This window comes from Ornithorhynchus anatinus, chromosome 9 (assembly GCF_004115215.2).
Source record: "Ornithorhynchus anatinus isolate Pmale09 chromosome 9, mOrnAna1.pri.v4, whole genome shotgun sequence".
NCBI lineage: Eukaryota > Metazoa > Chordata > Mammalia > Monotremata > Ornithorhynchidae > Ornithorhynchus > Ornithorhynchus anatinus.
In genome coordinates this window covers 48447427-48474212 of record NC_041736.1, presented here as the reverse complement: position 1 = coordinate 48474212, position 26786 = coordinate 48447427, and the positions used below count along the sequence as shown (strand labels likewise).

The 26786-nt window shown below is 40.2% G+C and overlaps 1 long non-coding RNA gene and 1 other non-coding gene across 3 annotated transcripts in view; both read left to right on the top strand.

Annotated features, from left to right (window-relative positions):
* Nucleotides 1-17555: 17555 nt before the first annotated feature.
* The window catches only part of LOC120638628, a 136272-nt gene continuing 127041 nt past the window's right edge, over nucleotides 17556-26786 (top strand). For both annotated transcript variants that reach the window (XR_005660388.1, XR_005660387.1), the window contains exon 1: nucleotides 17556-17675. This is a non-coding gene — a long non-coding RNA (uncharacterized LOC120638628). The remainder of the gene's footprint in view (nucleotides 17676-26786) is intronic.
* LOC114814438 lies at nucleotides 19687-19822 on the top strand. Its single transcript, XR_003762236.1, has one exon. It is a non-coding gene; the product is annotated as a small nucleolar RNA SNORA7 (small nucleolar RNA).

Sequence of the window (26786 nt, the reverse complement as noted above, 5' to 3'; positions counted from 1 at the left end):
TCTAAGTGCTGGTGTAGGTACAAGTTAATCGGTTGAACACATTCCTTGACCCACACTGGGATCACACTCTTAATCCCCATTTTTCACAGATGATGTAACTGAGGCACAGAGAAGTTGAATGACTTGCCTAAGGTCACACAGCGGACAAGTGGTGGAGCAGGGTTTAGAAGCCATTTTGACTCCCGACTCAGTCAAGAGGTTCAGGGCACAGGAGAAAGGGTCAGATCATCCCTCATGGTAATGGGGATTATAGTTGGTGCTCCACACACAGCAAGCACTCAGTATATAGCAATAAATATAGTCAGGTAGAGTAGGAGACAGAAAGACATTCAGCACCCTGATGTACTTGAATAAAGTTACAGCTCTACACTATCTGTGACTGAAGATTTATTTACAATTCCTCCAGGGGTACTACTGACTAGGGGTAGAAAGTGGATCTGTCTTCATGATATAGCAGAATGAAATTATAGCAGACTGCCATTATAGTCTAAGGAAGAGAGATGAACACTGCTGTAAAAACTCAAGGAAAGTGTGCAAACCTATTGGGTAATTGAAAGTGATAGTTTTTGAAAAATGTAGCAATCCATAAACATGAAGATTTAGAGAATATAGCTTGGATAAAATATCTGCTTGGTAGAAAACCTCTGGTCAAGCTCCTATTTAATGAAATCACAGGTCAAATGGGGAACTGGAAATAAATATGCCGTTGAACAAAACTACACAACTACAAACTCTCCTTTTCCCAAGGAGAGATGTCCAGGTTGTGAATTAGTACATTTTTTAACTATAAAAGCCATTCAAATCATTTAACTTTTCAATGACTTCCAAACCCTCCTCAAGTCAAGGCAAAATGCAATCACAGCCCAGAAGAAAATTGACATTTTATGTAAGGACATGTCCTTTACATTTTATATTGAACATGTTCCCTGTCCATTAGGGGACAAATCATTGTAGAGAAAGACATATGGTCACTCAAGATTCGAATTAATCAATCAGTGGAATTTACTGAGCCCCCTCACTCTACACAGAGCACTGTACTGAACGCTTAGTCTCTTGGGGATGCTATTTGCTTCATAACTGATTTTCTAGGATTTGATTCACTAGTGTTAGGGAGCCCCAAGAAATGAAAAATCAGTTTGGGGACTGTTTGACTGATATCCAATCCATCAGTCAGTAGTATTCATTTACCACCTGATAGGTGCAGAGTACTCTACTAAGGGCCTGGAAGACTACAAGAGTTGGTAGAAACAATCACTTCCTTCAAGAAGCTTCCAATCTAGTGGGAGAGGCAGATACTAAAATATTACAGTTAGGAGGACATTATAAAGTATATAAAATATAAAACATATGTATTTCTTGGGGGTTGTGAGTATTTAAATGCTTAGATGATAAAGAAGGGTTGAAGTAGCATCCTGGGGTTATAAAATAGGGAGATACTATTAGGTGGACTTAGCTCAACTAAAAATTGTTTCTTTATCATTTGAAGGTTACTTGGAGGAGAATAGTTTAGCACTTAGACCTCTTCTAAAGCCTTTTCCTATGCTGTGTTCCTTGAACCATACATGAAATTTCCCTTTTCTTTGGAAAAATAAATGCTATTTTCAGCTTAAAAATGGGAAAAAAAATTGTTAAACCTGCTTCTAAAAAACTTCTATAAAATGAATTGGAAATTCCATCAGAATGGTTTTCAAACCTTAAGTTCTTAATGGGAAAATATAACCTAGGCCAGAGGTGACCAATTTAAGGCTACTTCCTCCTGATCTCTCTCTGAAGACGCACCCTTTAGAAGACGCACCTTTTACAGACAAAGCCACTAATCTTTGTTTAATGGCCAGCCACCATTTTTTGTTTAAAAGCCCTTTACATACTTGAAGTTCATTATTAAATCATCCCTCTGTCTTCTCCAGGCAGAAAATTTCCAATTCCATTAGCCTTTCCTAATTAAGTCCGAGTCAGTGCTTTCCTTTGGGGGCTGTGTTTTTTGTTAATCTAGTCCAGAATCAGGCCTGAGCAAGTAATTTAGTAGCCTTACCTCAGAGCCAGTTGTTTTTTTTTTTTAAATCAAATGAAAAGGGTAAGGTATGTTTTTTGCATTCAGCATGTGAACTTTACTCTTTGAATCGATATACGTTTTAGCATCCTGACATAAATCACTCCAAATTGTTCCAATTTCAAGACACTCGGAGATTACACTAAATTTCTGGTTTTGTTTTTAACATGGTTTAACCGCATGTACCCCCAATATTAAATAACATCAATGAGAGAAAATGTGACTATTTTTGTTCTATTAGACAATTTTTTAAATAAATTGCCTTAATGGAAAAAAAAATTGTTGCATTCTGGGACTTATGTAAAGTGACAAAATTGCCAGAAATTAGCAGTTTGAATGCCAAATGTAAAAGGTGATAATTTAAAGATTTTTTTAAGTTGAGGGGAGGGCATCATATACTTATTAGCAGCTCATAGATTATAGATAGCCTGAGTTCTCTTCACTTCCATGCTTTTCTTTGATTTTAAAACCCATTGAAGGATCCCAGTCTAGGGACCCCACCTAAAAAAATGCCCCCATTTGTTTTGGGAGGGCTACTCACATTCAGATACGTACAGCTTCTTAAGGAATCTGGAGAACAGCCTTATATATAAATACGTAGTCCTTTATTACTCCAGTTGTTTTTATTACAGTCTCCCTAGCTTGCCTCTCTGATTTCTAGCTTACATACTTTGCTCCTATAATGCCAACCTGCTCAATGTACCTCGATCTCATCTATCTTGCTACCCCTTTCCTACACTCTGCCTCTGGCCTGGAATTCCCTCCTCTTTTTTATCTGACGGAGTTTCACTCTCCCCACCTTCAAAGCCTTATTAAAATATCTCCTTCAAGAGGCCTTTCCTGACAGCTCTTATCTTCTCTTATTCATTCATTCTATCGTATTGAGTGCTATGTGCAGAGCACTGTACTAAGCACTTATCCCACACTCTTCTGCATTGTCCTTGCACTTGGATTCATCTCACCCACAGCCTCACAGCACTTACGTAGATATATGAAATTCATCTCACCCTCAGCCCCAAAGCACTTATGTAGATATCTGAAATTTATTTATTTTAATGCCTGTCTCCCCCTCTAGACTGTAAACTCTTTATGGGCAGGGAATGCATCTACACCTCTGTTATACTGTACTCTCCCAAGCATTTAGTACAGAGCAAGTGCCCAATAAATGAAACTGACTGATCGACTGAGGCAAACCAAGAGAAAAATGAAATGTTTCAGAAAGAAATGTCTTTGGCACAATGATCTCTACATAATAGATGGTTCCTGTCCTTGAAGAGTTTACAGTTCTTGGAGTGCTTCTGTGTCCTATTGGTGGTGAATTTTAACTATATGCATTCAAATTTAGGTTACTGGAGATGATCACATCGAAATTTTGCTTAGCCAAACTGAGACTCTCACCTGTTCTACTTCTCACAATGCGGCTCTTAATGTCATGAAAGAAAGGAAGAAAATGGGGACTGAGCAGAAAATTTCACACTGCTTAACCTAGTGACCTCCAAGCATTATATCAGATAGGCTGCTATCTTTGTCTTTGTGGTCCTTCTTTTAAATTGTTAATCTTCTTTTCTTGAAACACTAAATTTGTACCAGAGTGAGTTTATCCCTGAACTTAAAGTAGAGGTCATTTTACAGACAAACCTCTTCAGCCACTGGCCTATGTGATTGTTATTACTAGAGTCCTTTTAAGTGTCCTTGAATTTAGGGTTAATTTAGCCAGCTAGAGGGTATTGAGAAAATTAAAGTGAACTATATCTGAAAGTGCATTCATCTTAGATAGACTGACTAGAACTAAGGGTTTTATAAAGAAAACAACATGTTCCTAAGAACACTGGAAGTACTGGTGAAGAAAATCTCCCAATTTTGAAAAAAGTGGAAATAATGAGTTAAGCCAGTTGAACTGGCAGTGAAGATGTTACTGCAAAGTAACAGAACAAAGATGCTGGACAAAGATATCAAGGTCTGTTGCTTCCTACTTGAATTTATATATATTTCGCGATGGTGGTTTTTTTTCTCTTTTACAAAGCCAATATGCTACTATACTTGTTTTAGATTTGCCATCTGGTAGCATCTGTTGTGAATTAACAGTGGGAGATAGAAAAAGACCAAGGACTGAGTTTTCATATAAAATGTACATGACAGGCCTGAATAATTGTAGTGCTGGATTCAGTGAAAAGAATATTCAAATGTTTTCCATTTTGACCATTTTTTCCATTGAGGCTTACCCAGTCCTGCTGGTGGAAGCAGATGCAATAGGTATTTGCATGGGTGGGTAAGCCAGATGAAATTACAATATTAATAAATCTGTTTCCATACCGGAAAGCAGTGACTGCCCTATAACCCTTATGGAAAGGAAGCTTCCCAACTCAGTGCTTAATATAGCCCAGTTCCAGTTGTAGGCATTCAGAGTCGAGGGAAGAGCCTCAGCACTTAGCAATGTGCTTAACATTCCTCGGTCTAAACCTGAACAATTTTGAATGGTGACCCTGGAGCCTGGGGGTAGGACAATGGTTGAGGAGCCCAGGCAATTTGTCATTAAAAAACTATTTGCCTTGATATATAAAGGACAGTTTTGAGTTTTTTATTGATTTTAAGTAGATGTCTTCTGTCCTATGTTATTCAGGTTTCAATGACAAATGAAAGAACCAAAGGCAAAAATTTGTTTACCCAATTTAGCAGAATTAATTTGAAGGAAGTGTCCTGGAGGGGCCATATGTAATGGACCATCAACATTTTTTAATATATTTATCAACGGGAGAACTGATCGGAATGGGCAATCCAATTTTTCTAAATTGTTTTGTAAACAGGCAATTTTAACTCCTAAACTAGAGTTAGTAAATACTAAAACACTTGCATTAAAGGAAAGGTGAAGCAATTCCCAAATCCAGTAATAAACTCTTTCAAACTGGAGGGACCCTAACATTTCTTAGTTGGCCTTGCTGAGTCTGAACTACTTCACTGTAAAGATCTAAACTGAAGAAAATTTAAAGTGACTAGAGGGCATTAATCATTAATGACTAAAGATAAACAGGAACTTTATCATCTTTAGTTTCAAGGAGTGTGTTTCATAGATAGCAGAAAATTCCTCCTTTTGTTGTTAGAAACAAGGTTTTGCCATCTGATGGACTGCAAATCCTTGCAACACCACACATGTCGAGCTTTTGAAAACTACATAAAAATGATTATGCTGAATATTAAGGAACACTAATTCTACAGGTGCACTTACAAATATGAGTGCCATGAAAAATAATACATTCTTTATGCAGGGGTAGTTAATTCAATATTAGATCAATAAAACATTTCCCAGCACTGGTCAAGGTCTTTCTTGTTGACAGCAGACAAGGTTTTCTGCAATTCATGTCGCCTTGCAGTTTTGAGGGCAATTTTAAGCAGCTGTTTTCGACCAGATCTTATACCTTATTTGAGGCCTTTATGTATGACAGACAGTCTCCTAAAACCATAATGACTGTGGAGAAATTCAAAACATTTCGGAGCTTTTATTAGGTAGAACATGTGAAAGATTTACTTTGACCACAACCATAGACCATGTCGGTGCCCAGCTAAAATTGGAATTATGATCCACAATGCTGTCAATGTTATGCAGGCGGTTGGTTTTACAGTATAAAAGAAATCATGCTAGAATCACCCTAAAATCAAGTTACATTAGCATTCTGACCAAGAGTCATAAAGCTATATAAATCAGAATGATTGGAGCTTGGCATTTGTTTTTCCCTCCATTGTACTGCCATCTTTGCACACTCCAGATTAGGAAGGGAAATGTAAAAATGGAAAACAAAATAGCACCAGAGGTGAAAACAACATGTCACAGCTATATGGAGACGTAGCACGGTGTAGTGGATAGAGCATGGGCCTGGGAGTCAGAAGGTCATGGATTCTAATCCTGGCATCGCCACTTCTCTGCTGTGTGACCTTAGGCAAGTTACTTAACTTCTCCAGACCTCAGTTACCTCATCTGTCAAACGGGGATTGAGACTTTTGAGCACTACTTGGGACAAGGGAATGTTTCCAACCCGATTTGCTTGTATCCGCCCCAGCTCTTAGTGCAGTGCCTGGCACATGGTAAGTGCTCAACAAATATCACGATACCCTTTTCTCATAGATCCCAATATATGTGATTTCAGCATAGGGTTATGACAAAATTAGGAGTATTTCACTGGGCATTTGTTAAAAAAGTAAGTGGAATGTTTCTTATAGCTCTTAGTGTTGAGAAAATATTTATATTTTGTCTCTGGCAGTAACCAGGACTTTAAATGGTAATATATTCTTGAAAAAAGCCATTTGTACATTATTTGTGATCTAAATGTGAAGTGGGAGGAATTTCAAAAGGCCTCAAAAAAGGAGGAAATATCACTCTGATGGAATTTCCAAAACTTTTATAATTATTTTTTAGAAGCAGATTTACCAACATTTAAAATATTTCCCATCCTTAGGCTGAACACTTGTACATTTTTCAAGAGGAAACATGGTGATGTTTGTTTTGAGTATTATTTGACTATTTAGAGGGTCCTGGTGGGAACAATATTAGATCCAGGGAAAGGCGATTTAAGTAGGATTTGCTTGGGTTTTTACCTTATTAAGAATATATGAAGTATTGGAAAGATCCCAGATTCAGCATGGTGTAATGTAGAGAGCACGGACCTGGGAGTCAGAAGTTCACGGGTTCTATCCCGGTTCTGCCACTAGTCTGCTGTGTGACCTTGGCCAAGTCACTTCATTTATCTGTGCCTCAGTTCCCTCATCTGGAAACTGGGGATTGAGACTGTGAGCCCCACGTGGCACCGGGACTGTGTCCAAACCGATTTGCTCGTATCCACCCCAGCACTTAGTACAGTGTCTGGTACATAGTAAGCGCTTGGGAGCGTACAATATAACAGAGTTGGTAGACATAATAGTAATAATTATGGTATTTGTTGAGTGCTTACAAATACCAGAGCACTAAGCCCTGGGGTGGATATAAGCACACAGCAAGTTCTCGATAAAGACAACTGATAGACTGCCTAAAGGAGGGCTGGCAGGGGGAAGTTGCGGATCCCAGGAGACACGTGACTTGGGGAATCATAACAGTGTTGGTATTTGTCAAGCGCTTACTATGTGCAGAGCACTGTTGTAAGCGCTGGGGTAGATACAGGGTAATCAGGTTGTCCCACGTGAGGCTCACACTTAACCCCCATTTTACAGATGAGGTAAGTGAGACCCAGAGAAGTGATCTCAGCTCTGCCACTTGTCAGCTGTGTGACTGTGGGCAAGTCACTTCACTTCTCTGTGCCTCAGTTCCCTCATCTGTAAAATGGGGATTAAGACTGTGAGCCCCACGTGGGACAACCTAATTCCCCTGTGTCTACTCCAGCGCTTAGAACAGTGCTCTGCACATAGTAAGCGCTTAACAAATACCAACATTATTATTATTATTAAGTGACTTGCCCACAGTCACCCAGCTGCCAAGTGGCAGAGTCTAGATTCGAACCATGACCTCTGACTCCCAAGCCCGGGCTCTTTCCACTGAGCCACGCTCCTTCTCCTAATGTTGGTATTTGTTAAGCGCTTCCTATGTGCAGAGCACTGTTCTAAGTGCTGGGGTAGATACAGGGTCCTCAGGTTGTCCCATGTGAGGTTCTCAGTTAATCCCCATTTTAGAGATGAGGTCACTGAGGCACAGAGAAGTTAAGTGACACGTCCACAGTCACCCAGCTGACAAGGGGCAGAGCCGGAACTTGAACCCATGACCTCCGACTCCCAAGCCCGGGCTCTTTCAACTGAGCCACGCTGAGTCCCCCGGAGGAATCGTGGGTGGGAGTGCTTTGTTTGTGGGTTTCCTGAAGCCAGCCCTGGGAAGGGGGTGGTAGACTAGTCCCCAGTAGACTAGTCCCCATTTACATACCTCAGGGAGGGACCTTGAGCCACAGACTGATGGCAGCAAGAGAGGCACAGGGACTCAAAGTGCAGTGAATAGAGCACTACAAACTTGCAGTAGAAAGGAAATCTGGAGAGCATTTGGAGCCAGTGGAGGCTGACTAGGAGTCTGGACACTAGTACAGTGGGGGAGTCTTTCAGCCTCAATTTAAGAGTGAAAACCCCCTTTAAGGCCACAGCAAACATCCATGATTCCGGGAACGTCACATAGAAAGAAGTATCGGGAGGGACCAAGGTGGAATCATTCTCCTTCAAATGGTGGCAATAATGATAATTGTGGTATTTATTAAGCGCTTGCTATGTACTTGGTACCGTACTAAGCGCTGGGGTAGATAGAGAAACAGCATGGCTCAGTGGAACGAGCCCGGGCTTGGGAGTCAGAGTTCATGGGTTCGAATCCCAACTCTGCCACTTGGCAACTGTGTGACTGTGGGCAAGTCACTTCACTTCTCTGTACCTCATTTACCTCATCTGTAAAATGGGGATGAAGACTGTGAGCCTCACGTGGGACAGCCTGATTACCCTGTATCTACCCCAGTGCTTAGAACAGTGCTCTGCACACAGTAAGCGCTTAACAAATACCATTATTATTACAAGGTAATTGGGTTGGACCCGGTCCCTGACCCACATAAGGCTCATAGTCTTAATCCCCATTTTACAGATGAGGAAACAGGCACAGAGGAGTGAAGTGATTTGCCCAGGGTCACAAAGCAGACAAGTGGTAGTGGAATTAGAACCCAGGTCCTTCTGACTCCTAGCTCAACGCTCTTTCCTCTAGGCCACGCTGCTACATTTTCAAGTAGCCTCAGAAAAATAGAGGATTAATTTTCAGTTGAGATAAGTCTATTTAAATGGTATCTTTCTACTTTATGACATCAGGCTGCTACTTCAGCCTTTCCCCATTGCCTAAACAGTTGAAAACTCATGACCAACACCTCCGTAATTCATGTGCCTTACATCTTATGTATTCTATAACTTCCTCCTTCTGTAACTTATTTTAGTGTCAGCGTCTACTGCTAGACTGTAAGTTCCTTGTGGGGAGGGATCACGTCTACCAACTCCATTGCAGTCTCCCAGGTGCTTATTATGGGGCTTTCGTGCATAGTATGTTATTGATTATTGGTCGATGAAGCAGTGACTAGTAGCCAAGCAAAATTAAGGCAGTTATGCATGGACAGAGTTATTAATCAGACCTCAACCGGTGCAGGATTTGCAATTCTTGCCTGCCCAGGGAAGACCCAAACTGTGAATCTTCACCTGGTCTAATGTATAAACCTTGGGTTAGGAAGTTGGCGGTCTTGCAATTTAGGCCTCCGTTCTCTAGGCCTGGCCAACCACCAGGGTTAAGGCCTGGCTCAAGACGTTTTGGCAAATGCAATAATGATACTAACAACTGTGGTCTATCTTAAGTGTTGACTGTGTGCCAATCACCATGCTAAGAGCTGACATAAATAGAATATAAGCAGATCAGAAGCAGAAGGCAGATGAACCCCAGGTGAGCCTGCAACCTTGGTGTCATCCTTGACTCCGATCTCTCATTCACCCCACACAACCAATCACCAAAAGCTGCCAGTCTCACCTTCGCAACATCACCAAGATCTGCCCTTTCCTCTCCATCCAAACCTCTACCTTATAAGTACAGACTTATAAGACTGGATGACTGCATCAGCATCCTTTCTGATCTCCCAACCTACTGTCTCTCCCCACTTCAGTCTATACTTCACCCTGCTGCCCAGATGATTTTTCTACAGAAACATTCTGGGCATGTCACCTGCCTCCTCAAAAATTTCCAGTGGTTGCCTATAAACCTCCATATCAAGCAAAAGCTCCTCACTATTAGCTACAAAGCTCTCCGTCATCTTGCCGTCTCCTACCTCACCTTCCTTCCCTCCTTCTACATCCCAGTCCTCGCACTCCGTTCCTCTGCTGGTGCTAACCTTCTCGACACACCTCATTCTTTCCTGTCCTGCTGTCGATCCCTGACCCCCATCCTACCTCTGGCCTGGTATACTCTCCCTCCTTAAATCCGCCAATCACACTTCCCCCTACTGAAGGCTCACCTCATTCATTCAATAGTATTTATTGAGCGTTTACTATGTGCAGAGCACTGTACTAAGCACTTGGGATGAACAAGTCGGCAACAGATAGAGACAGTCCCTGCCGTTTGACGGGCTTACAGTCTAATCGACCTCCTCCAGGAGGCCTTCCCAGACTAATCCCCCCTTTCCCCCTTCCCCTCAACTCCCTTTGCTTTACCCCACCCCCACCCCACCGCACTTGTGCATATGTGTACATATCTCTAATTCTATTTATATTGATGTCTGTTTACTTGTTTTGGTGTCTGTCTCCCCCCTTCTATACTGTGAGCCCATTGTGGGCAGAGATTGTCTCTCTCTCTCTTGCTGAATTGTACTTTCCAAGGACTTAATAAAGTGCTCTGCACACAGTAAGTGCTCAATAAATACAATTGAATGAATGGTGAAAAAGGAAAGTCAGAAAGAGAAACAGCACCCCCTGAGCTAGGCAGTGCCAGCCCTAGTAAGGAGGACATTCTTTAATGTCCAAATAAGGAGGAATAAGCTTTCTTTAGAAATCCACTGACAGAGAATTTTTTGTGTTATTCATAACATTATTTATGTAGCACTGATGACAGTCTATGGAATTGTAGTTAGCCTACCTTATTGGGCTTGCCACCCACACAGAAACACATTCCAAGGGCTTGAACTCTACTTGAAATTCATAATGCTAGTGTTGTCAGTAGCACAGTTGTCAGGTACAGGCCTTTGGCAGTGATATAGTCATCTGGGAGTCGATGTTAAATAGCAGCATTCCCCACCCCCCTCCAAGTACATAAACTCCATCCAATTTCTTTTAAGAAAACTTCTATCTCAACAATTAGACTTTGAAGACTTTTCAAGATGGCAAGGAGAGAAGATGTTCTCTTGCGTATTTTTGCCTTTAACAGAGAAAAAAAACAAAAGATGGCATTGGCCGATATTTCACCGCTCTTTCATAGCTTTATTTGCACAGATGTTTTTACCAAGCCCTGTCATCAGGAAAGGGGTGTATGCAGTGTTTTCCTTTTTTTTTTTTTTTTTTTTTAAAGACCAAACAAGTTGAAGAAATTACAAATAGTAAATCTGCTACTCTGAAGGTTGAGGCCAATCACCTTGTAGTTTTCAAGTTTGGTTTGAGGCTGTTGTAAATTTCCAGTGGTTTTTAACCTTCTCTCTTGAAAGCAGTCTAGAAATGGAAGCACGGCAATCTCATCGAGTCCTGCTATATAAATCTCTTTGCGGAGTTTATTATTTTTCTTTTTCATTTTACCAGCAAAAATTCTCATTCAAAAGTCCAATAACATGGTGATTTACAGTTTAGAAGAGTCTCACCCCTGAAAATCTACGGTAACACCTGAGGCAAAGTGACCCAAGTTTCCTAAAAAGCCTCAGGAAACTAGAATCCAGCAAAGTGATAGAATCACATTTGTTAGTTCCAGATGTACCTCCAATTTTCTGCTTTTATTTTAAAAATGCATTTGATAGTCTCAGAAATCAAATTTTGCAGTCAGAATAACAGCACATTTATCACAGGCAAGCAGAAATCTTTATAACTCTAAGGATCCGTGTCTGTACATTGTAGGTTAGTAAGGGCCTGCAGTTGTATGTGTGCATATGTGTGTTTTATAAACCAAGGAAGTCTAAGATTAGAAATAGGATGTTATTCCTTGGAAGAGTTGTTTACCCAGTCTAAATTAGGTACTACTGCTCCAGTTTCTTTTTATCCTTTATCCCAGTACACAAACATTCACATATGGACCCTGGCTCGTGCTCTGTCCCCAAAACATTCTTATTGCGCCTTTTTCTGAATGGTAGGTTGTATATATAAACTGGTCATTCCAGACTTCACAAACTTCCCAGTCTGAGCCCCTCGGACATCTAAGAGCCACTATGCTGCACAACTAGCCACTCGTAATAGTTTTAATTATAGTCTAAGATCTGACATAATTATTGAATAAGGATGTTCTCCCTCTTTTTTTTTTTTGCTCCCAATTAGAAAGAAGTGTCAAGAAAGGCTAGAACAAGTCTCCTTCAAGTAACCTCGGAATAATACAGCATGAATTTTCAGTAAACATTTACTGGACATTGTAATTTGGGTTAGCAGGTAATGTTGAGGTAATTAAGAATGAATGGATGGATTAGGACTTTCATAAAGAAGGGGGTAATGTCTTTTTGAATAATAAGAGCCAGTATTGAATCTTCCTTATCACCATTACAAATGGAATCTCTTTTTGATCAGTTGTTTATCTGGAGAGGTTCACAAAAGCCCCTCCAAAAGTAAATATCACCGTCAAGGTCATATTTCAGGCTGAGGTTTATTCAGATCCGAAAGAGTTAATGCAGCTTCTAGAGGTGCCTAATAATCAACCCGAAAGTTGGCTCACTGATTAAGCACCAACAGTGTCCTAGATACTGCAGAAAACACATTCACTTTACAACCTACTAAAAATTATTTAAGGCATCAGAAGAAAGTGAGCAGATGGGAGACCAGCAGGGAAACCATATCACATAAATGTCTTCTTTCAATTCTCTCTAGCAGACTTGATACACTATCACACACTTACACTTTTTTTTTGGTTTACCTCTGGAATAAAACATTCAAAGACACCCTTGAAAAGATTTAGCTTTGTAGTCAGAATGTCAAAGTTGCATTGATGAATTATGAAGCATAATAGCATTATACCATCAAAAGTAAGTGATATTTACCTTATAGTTTTTACCCCAGTACTGCACACCTCACACAGTGAACAAGGATATATTTTTTCCCCCCAGGATAATAGGAAAGGTGATCTATTCCTATTTTAAGGTGGTAAATCCTCCTGCTCCCCTCCTTCTATCCCTCTTTTTTCAATCTTCTCGATATGCATGATCAAAAGTAATGCTGGGGTCATTAAAGTAATATTAATTTAGTACTATAGTGTCAAATAGTAATCTAGCAATCTAAATAATTGTGCTCAGTGAAACAAAATAAAATTTGTGGGATTCTTAATACCTTGGATTTGTTCTCTAAGATTCTTCATGAGTTGGATGGTGCAATTTAACCTTTGCAATTTGACTTTATTTCAGTATTCCAGAGAAATCACCAAGCAAACCAGCCAAGTAAATTCACATTATTTGCATTTGCAAAGAGTTGAATATTTTAATTTAAAATTTGGTGTGTTTTTTTCTGGGCTATCCCCTCCCCCGGCATCTATTCACCTATTTGAGGGCAGGTGCCACATATAATTGACATCTCTGTAATTCAGGACTTTGGGAGAAGTGGGCAGCCTCTCAATAAATACTAGATATGATATGCATGTTGGATTCTCTATCGATACTTTCACTCTACTTCGTTGTTTTCAATGTCCAAAGTCTTGCTGAAAATGCATTGCAAAATTTTGCATTGTTCAAACAATTTTTAGTGTAGTTGTGGGCAGGGGGAATGCATATAAGGGCTGGAGCATTTAAAGGAACTTTAAGTAATATTAGCTTTTGCTGAATAAGGTCCTTTATTGTGCTTTGTGATGTAGACACAAAAGTGTTCTATTTGCAAATAAAACACTTTATTTACATTAGTAATCCCCCTAGGCCTATAAACATGGACAAGCCTAAGACTTGGAGATATAAGCAACCAGCTTTAAAAGATCCAAATCAAATTCAAGTCTGCCTTCAGCAGACAAGTGCCAAAGTAGATAGGCTCTAAGATAGCATTGTTCGAAGTGATTATTACAAGTCGCCTGCACAGCAAGCTTCTCGAAAACAAAATAAAGTAGTGGTCAGCGAATGAACACTTCTTTCTGTTGTACTGATGTACTGGTAAGGAAGGAGGCAGTGGGATGCCTGATTTGAAATGAATGTTTGCTAACAACATGTGAAGAGCAACACCTGAGTAGCTAGTCATTAGCACTCCAAAGTGCATAAAAACTCCATAAATTCTCCACATCCAGTTATTAATGACATATCAAGTGGAGCCCTTTAGACTGTAAGCTCATTGTGGGCAGGGAATGTGTCTATTATATTGTAATAAAAATAATAATGATGATAAGCAGCATGGCTCAGTGGAAAGAGCCTGGGCTTCGGAGTCTAGAGGTCATGGGTTTGACTCCCGGCTCTGCCACTTGTCAGCTGTGTGACTGTGGGCAAGTCACTTAACTTCTCTGTGCCTCAGTTACCTCATCTGTAAAATGGGGATTAACTGTGAGCCTCACGTGGGACAACCCAATTACCCTGTATCTACCCCAGCACTTAGAACAGTGCTCAGCACATAGTAAGCGCTTGACAAATACCAACATTATTATTATTGTACTCTACCAAGCGTTTAGTATAGTGCTCTGCACCCAATACGATTGAATGACTGACTGACCGAGAATGCAGGGAGGGAAAAACAAGCCTGAAACTGATCTTCAGTGGGGAGAATAATAATTGTGGCATGTGTTAAGCTTTCACTATGTGCCAGGCACTGTACTAAGCACTGGGGTAGATACAAGGAAATTAGGTTGGGCACAGTCCCTATCCTGCATGGGGCTCACAGTCTTACTCCCCATTTTATAGATGAGGTAACTGAGGCCCAGAGAAGTTAAGTGACTTGCCCAAGGCCACACAGCAGACAAGTGGCAGGAGCCTCTGCTCTTCAGGTCCCAATCAGGAGTATCATTTTCAGCGGCCAGTAGCCAACAGGGTCCCTGGGAAATCTGACAAAGTCCAGGATGGGCTCAGATAACAAAAACCCTAAAGGGGTTGACATCTCACAGACCTAATGCCAGCCTGTACCTGCCTATAAGCAATTCATATTGGTATATGTGACAAGTGTTACTTCAATCATTTATTCTTTCATATTTATTGAGCACTTACTGTGTGCAGAGCACTGTACTGAGCACCTGGAAAGTACAATTCAGCAAGAGAGACAATCCCTGCCCACAATGGGCTTACAGTCTAGAAGGGAGGAGCCAGACATCAAAACAAGTAAACTGGCAGTTGTATTAATAAATAGAATTATAGATATATACACACATCAAAACAAGTAAGGCATCAATATAAATAGAATTGTAGATATGTACATATATACACAAGTGCTAGGGGGCAGGGAGAGCGGGTAGAGCAAAGGGAGCAAGTCAGGGCGGGGGGAGGGGGAGCTGAAGAAAAGGGGGGCTTATTCTGGGAAGGCCTCCTGGAGGAGGTGAGATTTCAGTACAGCTCTGAAGTGGGGGGGGAGTGTGATTGTTTGGCCTATTTGAAGAGGGAGGACATTCCAGGCCAGAGATAGGGCTTGGGCCAGGGGTCGAGGACGTTAGGACAGGTGAGAACGAGGCACGGTGAGGTTAGCACCGGAGGAGCTGAATGTGTGGACTGGCGTGTAGAAGGAGAGAAGGGAGGTGAAGTAAGGAGGGGTAAGAGCTGCTGTTTATAGATTAAAGTTGTACTCTTATAGTTTGAAGTTCATATTTCTGGCACTGACAACAACTGACATGCTGTGATACCATCACAAAATTGCCATCTGATTCTGATATAATTTGGTAGCTATTCAATCTTTTCAAGCACTTGGTTTATATCAGCAAGTCTTAGTTTTCCATGTCTCTAGGGCCTAGGAGGAATGCCTATAATTTGGGCTTGGAAGTTAATTAGTAGGATTTAATACCACTTCAATGCTGATGTGTCTTCAGCTGTGTGACTTTGGGCAAGTCACTTAACTTCTCTGTGCCTCAGTTACCTCATCTGTAAAATGGGGATTAAGACTCTAAGCCCTACATGGGACAACCTGATTACCTTGTATCTACCTCAGCGCTTAGAATAGTGCTTGGCATATTGTAAGCCCTTAACAAGTACCATCATTATTAAGGAGAATTGGAAAAAAAATACAAGACTAAAATCTTCACCATTTAGGTAGGCTGCACCTAGTTTGTTAATGCCATTTAAATGGTTCCTTTTATAGAATTAGCAAAATTTCTCTATGTAAAATTTTCATTAGCTTAGGAGAGCTTGAGACCTCAGGCTTTATTTCCTTTGATAATAAAAATAAGACCATCTTTGATCAATAAGCAACATTCTGACCAGGAAGCCATCCTTAACATGTTCTCTCCCTACTCTATTGTCCATCTTGTACAGTGCCTATGTACTGGACCATATACTCACCTTCCAGCTCCACACTTATATACATACCCGTATTCTTTGCTATCTCCCACCAGCTATAATTTATTTTAATGTCTCACCCCTATTAGATTGTAAACTCCTCCAGGGCAGATGTATGTTTTCCTGTTCTATTCTACTACACTCCCCCAAGCACTTAGTACAGTACACCATAAGTGCTCAATAAATACCACTGGTTGATTGACAAAATCACATCTCTGGCTACCTGGGAGGAAGATCATCAAGCAGAACTGGAGTCTCAGAGAAGAGACTTTATGAAAATCAAAACTAAAGGCAGATTAAAAACAGAATTGGGAAACATTGTTTCCTAGTGGATGGAGCACGGGCCCCGGGAGTCAGAAGGATCTGGGTTTCTAAACCCAACTCCATTATTTGCTGTTGTTTAACCTGAACTTAAACTTTTCTGTGCCTCAGTTCCCTCCTGAGTAAAAGAGAGATTAAGACTCTGAGAGCCATATGGGATGTGGACTATCTCCAATCTGATTTGCTTGTATCTGCCCCAGCACTTAATACAGTGCTTGGCACATAGAAAGCACTTAACAAATACCATTAAAAAACAAAAACAACCATGCCAGCTACCTCAGGGAATAAATGACACAATGGGACACTATCTTCAAATGCCAAATGATTGTCCTCAAAAATACCTTTTCTACTTATAAAGGCTACCAGTAGTTCTTCCTCAGTATACAGAGTACCTCCTAGAGTTCTCAGTCTATAGACGTCCTTGTCAAAAGATGTGATTAACAGAATATTCCACAGTGGAATTCTAAATTTCCCTCTTTCCATGTTTTATAGCACAAGAATTGGGTTGATCATTCATTTAACAGAACAGTGTGGTTTAGATAAAAAAAAAAAAACAACACATAGAACTGGGAGGCAGGAGACTTGGACTCTAGCCTGGTTCCACTACTTACCTGCCATGTGTTACCTTGGGTAAGTCATTGAACTTCTCCCAGTCTCAACTTCTCACCTATAAAATGAAGATAAAATATCTGTTCATTCTCCCTCCCTTTTAGACTTTGAACCCTGTCTGATGCAGGAACTGAGTCTGAGCTAGTTATCTTGAATCTACTCTAGAATTCCACACAGGGCTTGGCACAAAATAGGCACTTAAAAAACCTCATCCTCACTTAGAACCCCCCCCCCCCCCAACCCCTAGTGCCCCTTAAAACTGCTGCCTTAAAACTAATTTTAAAAGATCCACAACTTGTCAAAGTGGTCCCAGGTGTTACTGTAGCCATCACAGCATATCTCTCCCCACCTGAAATGATCTTCCTGACCTCAGCAACAAGAGCGTCTTATCTATTAACAATTAAGCTTAACTGAACTGCCCTGTCGGGAAGGAGAAAAGGTCAGCCTTAGGAAATCAACAAACAGTAAAACTGGAGGAAGAAGTGACCAGGGCCAGCTGGTTAGGATCAAACCAGTCAAGAGTTTTAACTTCCCAAACCCAGGGAGAGAAAGTATCCTGAAGCAAAGAAGGTCCTGTGAAGGTTGGAAGAAGTTTTGAAGACATGGTAAAAGAGAATGTTTCTAATTGTTTGTCTTCTACCAATAAGAAAAAGGTTTCCTGAAAAATGATTATGGGCTAGAATGACTTGTGTGAGAACTCCAGCACTTTCATAGATAAACTGATCTTTTTAACCTTTGATAGCTTAAACTATATCCAGTTATTTTTATATACCCCACAATAAATATAAACCAAGCAAACATTTATCAAATGTTCTAGGACAGGAGAGCATTGTTAAAGGAGAATGAGGTGTTAAAATCTTAATACACATAGTAATATATGACCCTCAATTTGGTGCTTTAATATTCACTTAATGGGCTTTAAAACTATTCCATACTGTTATTTCTTAGGTGGAAAGCTTTTTAAAAATATTAAGATCATATTCATGGCACTATTATATAAAAAGAAACAATGAGGTTTTTTTCCAACCCTGCCCCTCTTTGGGAACATGGACTACAGAAGAACTAAGCTGTGATCATTTTAGATTTCTTGAGTGTATGGAGGTCAAGTTATACCTCCCTCTCCCCCCTGCAAACTAAGCTGTACTATTAGTCTGCCTTTGAACTTTGCTTAAGGTTTAGAAAACATATACTGAACTTCAGGCTGAAATTCTTCAGTAGACCCTCTAGGTCTCATGGGGAACAAAAGGAAGGGAGAACAGTGACTGCATTCTTTCAGGAAAAAAAACCCCTCAAACTTTGAATTAATCCATACTTGTACTTTTTTCCAGTTGTGATCTATCAAAGTATATGAGCCTATTGAAAGCCTATCTGGCTTTGTTCCATCAATAGAACCAAAAAGCTCAGGACAACACAGAGGAAATACTTAGATTAAGTGATTAGGTGAAATAACAATGGAAAACACTTGGACCCAAGTGGGTCAGAAATTGAATGGGATTGAGCATATTCCTATATTTCTAAAAAAGTTATCTTCCAGCATTTAAAATTCAAGAGTAATGATATTCTTGAACTGGGAGTCAGAGGACCTGGGCGCTAACCCTACCTCTGTCATTTGCCTGCTGCATGATCTTGAGCAAGTAGCTTCATATGTCTGTGCCTCAGTTACCTCATCTGTGAAATGGGGATGAAGACTTTGAGCCCCATTGGGACATGGACTGTGTCCAACCTGACTAGCTTGTGTCTGCCCAGGGCTTAGTACAGTACCTGGTGCTTAAGAAGTAGCATTACAAAAAAACAAACCAAAAAAAACAAAACTGGCAGACGTTTGCTATCCCTACCATTCTTTAGGTCTTCCGGTACTGGGCCCAGTTTTAATATTTGCATTTAAAAGGTCATGGGGAACCTGGAACCTCATTTTGTCTGAAGAGAAAGATGAGGTGATCTAATTATCAGTTTCAAATATTCCAAGGGCTATTATAAGGAAAATATTGTAAAGTTGTTCTCTGGCTCCATAGAGGGCAAAATGGGGAAATGGCTTTAAATTGCAGAGAGCGAGAGAGACTAAATTTAGGCACAAGGAAGAATTTGATTGTAAATGTGACTGAGTCCAGGAACAAGCCACAAAGGGATGTCGTAAAAAGTTTGACCCAGGATCATTAAGAACAGAATAGATAGCCATCTGTCTGAAATGGTTTGGGATCAGATGTGCTTGGAGATTGGGGAATGGAGTTGATGATTCTACCCTTCCCCTCCAGCTGAAGGATTCTATAATAACTTCAGAAACACAATCATACAACTTTTGTTTAATGACTTTAGTATAGAATTGAAAATAGTTTTCTTGACCAATTTGTGAAGTCTTAATGTTTCTGCTTACCCAATTCTCACTGGTTCCCTGTCCGATGTCCCTACATCGTGGGGCCAGCATAGTGGCCAGCAGCCACTGTCTAATAGTTCATGTGGGTTGGAGAGGAGGGATAAAAAAAGAAGAAAAATCACAAAGGGGAGAATAGAGAGGAGGTGAGAATTAAGTGAGAAGAGCAAACAGGTGAAGTGTAGATAAAGTAATGGGAGGAAAGAAGAATTAAAAAATGGCATTTAAATGCTTTCTCTGTGCCAAGTCACCTCTCAGGATCGCACCTGGAGTTTCCAGTACTCTACCAGTCTCGGCTACGGGAGGGAGAGTTGAGTAGAAGCACCCTCATTCCATTCCTAGCTTGGGCAGTGGCTAGTGAGTGGAAAGCAATCTGCTGCAAGCCATAACTCACCTGAACAGCATGGGAGAGAGTCAAGGGCAGACTCAAGTTTGCTGCATGGAAGAAGGCAAAGGTAAACCACCTCTATATTTTCACCAAGAAAACTCATAGATACACTACTAGAACAATTGCAGATGAATAAGGTGGGCGTTCTGGGAAAGATATGTCTATGGCTTCACTTTGGGTCGGAGGTGACTTGACAGCAGAAGACGAGATGTGTCAAGCAAGTACTGAGGTAGGGTATAATGAATTAAAACAGTCCCTGTCCCACTGTAAGGGGGAAAGGAAACAGATATTTAATGCTCTATATACAGTTGAAGAAACCAAGGCAGGGAAGTTAAGTGATTTGCCCATAGTCACATAGGCAGCAAGTGGTAGATCTGGGATTAGAACCCACATCTTCAGACTTCCAGGCCTGAGTTCTTTCCAAAAGCCTTTCATAATAACATTCACTGAGTACCTATTGTGTGTAGAAGATTGTGGAAGGCACTATAAAAGCAGAAGACCTGATCCCTGTCCCCTGGTAGTTTACAATCTAATGATGGAGCTCTACAAAGTATACATACAATGGGAACAAATGATGGGGGGAGGATAAAGCCCACAGAAGGTAAGAAAAAAAGTAAGCGGTTAGTGGAACAAGTACACAGTTAAAGATTAGGAGGGCTAATGGGATGATCTGATCAAGGTGGTGGAGATAAATTGGGGGAGTGTCAGTCTAGCTGGAGAGGGAACACAGCTTGGACCACGATGGTAGTTAGACGAGAGTTTGGAGATCCTGAAATAGTGTGGAAGAACAACTATCAGGATTTAGCAGCAGATAACATGGGAGGTGAGAGACAGAGATACCACCCTGGTAGTTTTAAACTTCCAGGAGAGGGAGAACTGTGGTGCTCCCCAGGGAGATTGGCAAGGTAAGAAGAGGAGTAGGCTAAAGTAGGAAATTGAAGAGTTTGGTTTTTGCCATATTCAGTTAAAGCTGGGCCGGGAGAGCCCTGCCCTTATTCTCTTCATTAGGAAATGCTTATTGGAAGAGGGAATTATTAGGAGACTTTTGCATGAGGGGAGGGACATGGTTGAACAAAGCTGAGGAGAGGCAGGATGTGAGCAGTGGGTCAGAGGTGGGAAAGCCAAGATGAAGGTACAGTTAATAATTTTGCTTAGGGGAGCAAAGAGCAAGAGCTGTGGGAGTAATGGAAAAAGAGAGCAAATAAAATAGAAATGGAGAGCCTTAAAGCCAAAGGTCAGACGTTTTTGTTTGAAACAAGAAACAATGGGAGAATCCAGTGGAAAGTTTTGAGGAGGGGCGTGATGTGGTGAAGCTTTTAAAAGATAGTATATGAAACTAGAGTCTCAGAATAGCTTTCACCTGAAAAAGGCAAAGCGCAGTACCACCTGCTGTGTCTTTGGTAGAATCAGATGGCAAAACTAAGTGGATAATGTAAATAAAGTGACCAGGATTTTTTTTTGTTTTAATGGTGTTAAACATTTACTCGGCAGCACATGTACTAAGTGCTGGGGTAATATAAGCTACTCGGGTTGGACGAAGTTTATATCCGACTTGGGGCTCCGTCTTAATCAGATCAAGTAACTGAGGCCCAAGAAAGTTAAGTGACTTGTCCAAGGTCACACAACAGACAAGCGGCAGAGTGGGATTAGAACCTAGGACCCCTGACTCCCAGGCCTGTGCTCTTCCCACTAGACAGTGTTATTGCTCATACTATATTAAAACCTGTAAAGAACTTTAGAGCCTAGCATGTAGTGTGACTGGACCATGTTCTTTCTCTCTTTCAAAATCCAAAAAGCAGTTTTCACTTCCATGTGGATTGGAATACTGCCTCAGAGTTAGCCACAGGACCAAACGCGCCAATAAGTTCTGAAAAAGTAGCTGGAACTCACAAAGAAATCAAGTTTATGAGCATCTTACACAGTCAACTGTTCCCTCTCAATCTTTTTTTTTTTTTAAGGGAAATCCTGTCCATTATGTTGAAAGGGGGAACCAAGACTTTTTTCCCCCCCAGTTTTCATGATTGCCTACACCTCACCTTAGTTTACCCTCTGTCATTTCCCCTTGCTCCCTTCCCAATATATCAGATTTCCATTTTGAAGCTTGTAGATCCATGATTGTTTAAAAAGCAGCTTAGACTTCCAACTCATAAACATCACTTCCTCTGTCTCCTGAATTTATTTTAATGGCTGATATTTGATCCCTGGGGATTGTTTTAACTAACACCATAGTCAGAAGGAATCACTTTCCCCCAGGCTCCTCTTAAGGTCAATAGTGGGAGACAAGACCCCTCACATTTCATTGCTTCGGGATCAAATCTCTTTTCTCAATCCATCACTACGCCAGTTCAGCTCTCTTGCTCCTCCTGGGCTTAGAGATATGATTTCATATGGTGCCAAGTCAATAGTATATTTGCTTTTTCCCCAGTTCACTGTTTTTATTTGCCTTACATGTTCTCTGTCATCGGGCAAATCATGAGTCGGCATTGATTTATTTTTTTAACCAGCTCGTTGAAAGTTTGGGTCTTTTCCCCACTCCTAAGAAAGACTCCAGGACTCCTCATCTTTAACAGGTGGAAACTGTCTCGAGTGTATGTTGGATGACACCATTTTTCTAACTTAAAGAACAAAGTAGTATTTATTTATGGCTTAAACTAATTCCAAACAAAGTAATGATCCCTGCATTGAATTATCTCCTTATGATACTGTCCTCTTAACAGATGGTTTTATTATTTAAATTGAAAACGTGGCATTGAAACCATTTTTTACTATTAAACTTATGTAACCGATTAGAAGGAGGGAATCGTTTCCTGGACCATTTATTTTTACAGACCTTTTCCTCTCACAAGCTATCCAAAAATGTCTGTCACATCTAATTTTGGACGGAGAAAACTTTGCCTTTAAAGTTCACCTACTCTAGGACAAAATGCCTGAATTACCTACGGCCCCAAACCACTGATCGTATCCTAGAGAAGCAGTGTGGTCTAGTGAATAGGGCTCGGAAAAGGATATCGAGAGTCCTGATCATCTTTCCTGCCACATTTAGGAAATGTTTTTATATCTCCATGGGACAGGTTGCTCATTTTGTGTGCTTCTGAGTCCCTACCAGATAATGGAGATAGCATCACTACTTCTAGTCTTAATCCCCAAACTTCCTTGTAGGTTTGTTGTCAGACTGACTTGGGTACTCTGAGTCTTCTGACATCTAGGCAGAGAGGCAGTAAGATTTAAAAGGTCAGAAATCATTTTAAAGCAATTTTTGCCCCATCTAGATTGTAAACTCCTAGTGGTCGGGGATCTTATCTCCTCCTCCTTTTGTACTCCCCAAGCTCCTATTCATTTCACACAGTATTTGCCCTATAAATGCTGTGGATTTGATGAGGGTGGTATTTAAGCACTTACTATATGCCAGGCACTGTCCTAAGCACTGGGATGGATACAAGCAAAATCGAGTTGGACACAGTCCAACACAGACCCTGGTCCACGTGGGGCTCAAAGTCTCAATCCCCATTTTACAGATGAGGTAACTGAGGCACAGAGAAATGAATTGACTTGCCCAAGGACACACAGCAGACAAGTGGCAAAGCTGGGATTAGAACCCATGACCTTCTGACTCCCAGGCCCGTGCTCTATCCACTATGCCATACTGCTTGATGTGTGTAACTGCATTGATGAACACAAATGCACCCAAATTATTTCTATGATGGCTCTATCATAGTCCCTTCAATTTGGAAGGTGATTCTCAAGTACTGAGTGGCAAATGAGTTCTGATTCTCCAGAGATATATGGAGAATGTAAAAATGTGTTTGACAAGGAAACTGCAGGGTTCTCAATCAAGTTGGAGAATAAGCGTGCATATTAAATTTGAGCTCCACACACACACAGGAGCCAAATCCACCCTAACACTATAGCTATTTCTTAAGGTTGTATTAATAATATTCATTCTAACTCCAAATTTGACAGAATCCATATTTTATGGCCTCAGGTAGAGAGTTTAAGTCTTGTCAAGTTTTATTTAAGGTTCCACCCAGCAACCCTCCTCAGGAACTCTAATCAGCAGAAAAGTAAGACTGGGTGTGTGTGTGTTCAAAGTTTTTTCATTAGCAACATTTCATTGGATAATTTTGTGATTAGCCACAGCATGGCTGTGATGGAAGGCAAAGACAGTAGGCTGCTGGTCTCTTTGAACTCTTAGCTATCTCATCTCTCCTTCCTTGGAGGATAAAATAACTTATGGTAGTGGCAATTGATGTGGTCTTGAAACCACTTTTGTCAGAGAAGTGCTTCTTGCAAGAGAAACGGACAGAGCGAAGGACAAACTATTGCTGAGTCAGACCAGTGCATCCAATTAGATCAATGTCATAGCTCTGTCAGTGGTAACAAGATCCCAAGAATAATGGTGTGATATTTGCCTTCTTGAAATCCTTTCTCATTGTTACAGAGATACCATCTAAGATCTCTAACTTTCCCCCACACACACAATTTAAAACACAATTGAGCTATTTTCAGTGTAGGTTTTTTCTAGGAATGCCGTATGCATTTTGGGGGAGAAGGAGCTGGTATCTTTTTTAATCTTAACTTCCTTCCAGGTTTTATGGACAATTTCAAGCCTATTTCCAATAAATCCAATGGGAGGAAATGGCTGAAGAATCATTTCACTGAAACCTGTGATTTGGAAATCAGTTCAGCTACTCCATTCCAAAATCTTAGAGATGAAAACACATGAAACTGAAATCCATTTATTTTGCTTGTTGTGGGCAGGGAATATTTGTTATTTTTATGTTGTACTCTCCCAAGCATTTAGTACAGTGCCCAGTGCTCAGTAAGTACTCAATAAAGATGATTAACAGTGACCTCTTAAGGTTCATAGTCATCAACTGTTGGACTCTATTATCTTCAACGATTGAAATTTTCCATAACTATGTGAGGTGCTTAAGGAGCCATGTAATTTTTTGTGTTATTTTTTTTTTCTGGTCCACAGGGAATCTTTTAGCACAATGTCGCAAATAATCTTATTGAACATCTACTGTGTGCAGAGCACCATATTATTATTATGATTCTCCAATGGCCTGAATGAGTTACTGTACCTTCCTAACTCCCTCCCATAGAATAAGAACTTCTGTTTCAAGAAGAATATGGCCATCATTTATTCTTAATTAAATGCCATCATTGCATTAGGTTCAGAGAACACAATTTTTGTGTTTATTTGCAAAAGAAATGATGCTTAACCTTTTCCTCTTTTGCTAATTGCCAGTTACTATGAGACCTAACTGGGTATTAGCAAAACCTAACAATCTCTATCGACTCTCCATGTGCAGAAAAATTGAGGGCTTGCATGTTCTTTATCTGATATACGTTCAATAGTGTCATGGTTTTTAATTTTTTTAAGTAAAAGGCAGAAACTAAGTTATAAGCTAACTATACAGGGTTTTTATGTTATGCACGGTTATGTAAGGTTGTTCGAGGCTATTTAGAGGGTGCAAGTTATAGACACAAAATTACAGTAGTTAGAGAGATGCCACTTATCCTAAATATGGGTCGAATTCAACCCTCAGAAATTCAAGCACAATTCCAGAGCCAGATTCTGTTTTATATACATGCAATTTGCCCTGACTTCAGAGAAAGTTAGAAGTTCTCTCGAGGCAGAATGAGACCTAATGATGTCGCTAAGATGTCATTTTTAAATGAGAAAACTGGTGTATAGCTATTACATGTATTAAGTATTCCTTAGTCACAGAGTGTATGTGTATTCATAGGCTACAGTTATTTGCTTTTTATTGACAAATACACCACAAACAAATTGGCACTCAAAAAAAAAAAAGTCATTGACTTTTTAGGAGAGTGCCCATTAACATGATCCTACAATTATTAGTAGTATTCATATTTGAGGTTTGTCCCTGTGAGGCATAATCTAATTACAAATTCATCCAAATAATCACATACCTTTTTGCAAAATGTTAAGCTCTGGGTTTTGGAAGAGTTCCTTCCATTATTTGTGGCTTTAAACTGTCATCATTATTTCAGCTTTATCGTCTTGTGCAATTGTTTTCCAAATGCTAGCTGCTAGACAACATCCCCAAATTAATATATTTCAAAGCACTAGGTACTTAGTATATAACTTAATTACAGTTTCCTTAATTAAACATCAAATTGAGAGTGGGCTCCTTTCTAAGACTTCTTCAAATAGGCGTGCTACTGCATATCCTTCAACAAAGGGGAGGGCTAAGCCAAGACATTCCATTTAATTAATTGTTTCCTCAGAACTTTTAACTTATTTTCTGTGGACCTTGGACTTATTTGAAATATGTGCTGGGAATGTAATTATAACACAGAAGACAAGACTTAGTGTGGTTAAAATAAGAGATTTGCTTTTGAATGACTGCTCTAGACATATGGGTTCCACAGATTTTTCATAGTGAATTTTTAAAGAGAGTGACATGCTTAAAATAGAGGATAAAACTGTGTGTTATGAATTGTTTGGGTATAGCTCTCTCTGGAAGCAGGGGAAAGGACTAGATAACCTCTTGAATTCCCTCCCACCTTTAGGATACTCTAAAAGTCACACTAGATTAATATTTTAGATTGTTATTATAGCAGTGCTTCTCCAAAGACTCTTTTCGACTCAACTGAAAAAGCAGTGATATCTTTGAAACACATTCCCGTAAGTTGGGATATATCAGAGACTGTGGACTATAGTACTACCTTGTTCCCATCCACAGAACAGCTCTTTGATCAAACATCAAAAATCAAATCTATAAAATCAGCTTGTCTGAATCTCGAGTTCCCTTTTTTCACTTTTCACCCAGAAAAAAGTCATCAGTCATGTTCATTCACTCGAATTGATTGAGTGCTCACTGTGTACTTACTGTAAACACTTGAAAAATAGAATTCAGCAGCAAGGAGATGATCCTTGCCCACACGGGGCTCACAATCTAGAATGGGGGAGACAGACATTAAAAAAAA